The sequence below is a fragment of the Citrus sinensis genome, chromosome 4 (assembly GCF_022201045.2).
Source record: "Citrus sinensis cultivar Valencia sweet orange chromosome 4, DVS_A1.0, whole genome shotgun sequence".
In the NCBI taxonomy this organism is placed as follows: domain Eukaryota; kingdom Viridiplantae; phylum Streptophyta; class Magnoliopsida; order Sapindales; family Rutaceae; genus Citrus; species Citrus sinensis.
Window position 1 is genome coordinate 9,025,921 of NC_068559.1, and position 3,079 is coordinate 9,028,999.

Below are 3,079 nucleotides of genomic sequence, written 5' to 3' on the forward strand. Positions count from 1 at the left end.
GCGAAAAGAACAAAGAAATTCAAAGACTGTTTCAGACATGAATAATTTGCAAGATGAGGGAAATTTGAACCCTCATGGGCCTTTACAACCAACCAACATTCAAGAAGAGCAAAATGAACATGCTAACAGGAGACAGCCATGCAACAACAATATTATTTACATGGCTGATGACAGAGATAGAGCTATAAGAGACTATGTTGTACTAAATCCTCAAGTTGTCCATCCTGGCATTATCAGACCTGAAGCAGATGCTGCCAACTTTGAGTTAAAACCAGTGATGTTTCAAATGGTGCAAACAGTTGAGCAATTCAATGGATTGCCAAATAAAGATACTCATCTCCATCTTAAATTGTTCTTGAAAGTAAGTGATGCTTTCAAGATTGCTGGAGCAACGCAAGATGCCTTAAGGCTGAGGCCCTGTCCTTATTCATTAAGAGATCGAGCAAGGGCATGGTTAAATTCATTACCATCTGATTCCATCACTACATGGAATGAATTGGCTGATAAATTCCTAATGAAATATTTCCACCGGCAAAGAATGCAAAATTACGAAATGAGATTACCTCCTTCCATCAACTAGAAGATGAGAGTTTGTACGAGGCCTGGGAAATGTTCAAGGACTTGCTTAGAAGGTGTCCTTATCATGGTATTCCTTGTTGCATTCAATTGGAAACTTTCTACAATGGGTTGAATCCGAGTACAAGGTTAATGGTGGATGCTTCAGCAAATGGAGCTCTGTTATCCAAATCCTACACTGAAGCTTATGAAATTTTGGAGAGAATTGCCAATAATAATTACCAGTGGCCTTCAACTAGGCAACCAGTAGCAAGAGGATCAGCACGGGTACATAGCATTGATGCAATTAAAGCCTTATCAGCTCAAGTAACTTCATTGACTAACATGGTAAAAGCCATGACAGCTGCTCCAGCAACAGTAAAGCAAGTTACTGAACTTTCTTGTGTCTACTATGGTGAAGAACATGATTTTGATAATTGTCCTGGAAATCCAGCCTTAGTAAATTATGTGGGTAACTTCAATCAACAACCTCAGAACAACCCATATTCAAATACTTACAACCCAGGTTGGAAACAACACCCAAATTTCTCATAGTGCAATCAGAATCGAAATGCTCCAGCATTGAATGGACTAAGTAGAAATACACAACTACAACCACCTGGTGTTCATCAATAAAGCCAATGGCAAAAGCTTATCAGTCAGGATCCAATCACTTCATTAGAAGTATTAATCGAGGAGTACATTGCAAAGAATGAAGCAATTGTGCAGAGTCAAGTTGTGTCCTTGAGAAACCTTGAGAACCAAATGGGACAATTAGCTACAGCAATGAGCAGCATAACTCAAGGAAGCTTACCTAGCAACACAGAAGATCCTAGGAGAGAGAGCAAAGAACACTGCAAAGTGATTATTCTGATATCTGAAAAGCATATTGATACCCAGTTGAGGCGACCAAGAATGGGATGGAATGCAATTCAGCTCAAAAACCAACTTAAAAGGGAAGCATATTACAGCAGACTCCCCATTAAGACACTGATGTAAGGGACCAAGCTACAGTAACTGCAAAAGAAATTCAACCAAATCTTGTTGAAAAAGAAGTTACAACACCAGTGGCCACAACCTGCACCAACTTAAACAAACAGAGTTTTGTACCTCCTGAATCTAACCAGTAGTTTAGACATTCACCACCCTTCCCTCAAAGGTTCCAGAAGCAAAAACAAGACAAGCAGTTTTGCAAATTCCTGGAAGTGCTGAAGCAACTGCACATAAACATACCTTTTATGGAAGCTTTGGAGCAAATGCCAAATTATGTGAAATTTCTAAAAGATATCTTGGCACGAAAAAGAAGGCTGGGAGAATTTGAAACTGTTGCTCTAACACAGGAAAGCAGCCATATGCTTCAGAGTAAAATTCCCACAAAATTGAAAGATCCAAGGAGTTTTACAACACCCTACTCTATAGGGAATAGGTATGCTGGCAGAGCACTTTATGATTTGGGCGCTAGTATTAACTTGATGCCATTATCTGTATTTAAGCAGCTTGGAGTAGGGGAGTACAGACCAATAACTGTCACTCTGCAATTGGCTGATAGATCTCATGCATATCCTGAAGGAAAGATAAAGGATGTACTGGTGAAGGTTAACAAATTTATTTTTCCAGTGGATTTCATTGTGCTGGATTTTGAAGCTGACAAAGAGGTACCCATTATACTTGGCAGACCTTTTCTAGCAACTGGAAAGACTCTGATAGATGTGCAGAAAGGAGAGCTGACCATGAGAGTGAATGATCAGCAAGTCACATTTAATGTATTAGAGGCTATGAGAAACCCTGATGAAATAGAAGATTGCAATTTCCTAAGTGTAGTGGATCTTGTTGTAGCTGACAGAATGGACAAATGCTGCAGTAATGTACTTAACAAAGTCACCACCTTTGAGGAGATTGAAAATGAAGATATTGCAGCAATTCAAACAGATGGAATGGACAAATAGCAATCTAATAGGCACAACAGGGTTACTGAACACCTGAATCTTTCAGACAGGGAAGTAAAAATAACTTTACCATCTATTAAATCACCCCTAGTTTTGAATTAAAACTGTTACTTTCACATTTAAAGTATGCTTATCTTGGTCCAAACAACACACTCCCTATAATCATTTCTTCTACTTTGGATGCAGGTCAAGAACAAAGCCTATTAGATTTGCTGAGAAAATACAGAAGAGCAATTGGATGGACCATGGCAGATATAAAGGGTATCAGCCCATCAATATGTATGCATAAGATCTTATTAGAAGACTGTTCCAGCAATTCGGTGGAGCACCAAAGAAAGCTGAATCCTATTATGAAAGAAGTGGTGAAGAAGGAAATCATCAAATGGTTGGATGCTGGAATCATATACCCAATATCAGACAGCTCATGGGTAAGCCCAGTTCAGTGTGTTCCAAAGAAATGAGGGATAACAGTAATGGCTAATGAGAAGAATAAACTTATTCCTATAAGGACAGTGACTGGATGAAGAGTGTGTATGGATTATAGGAAGCTCAACAAAGCCACAAGGAAAGACCATTTC

At 39.0% G+C, this 3,079-nt stretch overlaps 1 non-coding gene across 1 annotated transcript; it reads right to left on the bottom strand.

Moving 5' to 3' along the window:
* Positions 1–542: 542 nt before the first annotated feature.
* LOC112497824 (small nucleolar RNA R71) lies at positions 543–650 on the bottom strand. Its single transcript, XR_003064807.2, has one exon. It is a non-coding gene; the product is annotated as a small nucleolar RNA R71 (small nucleolar RNA).
* Positions 651–3,079: the final 2,429 nt, after the last annotated feature.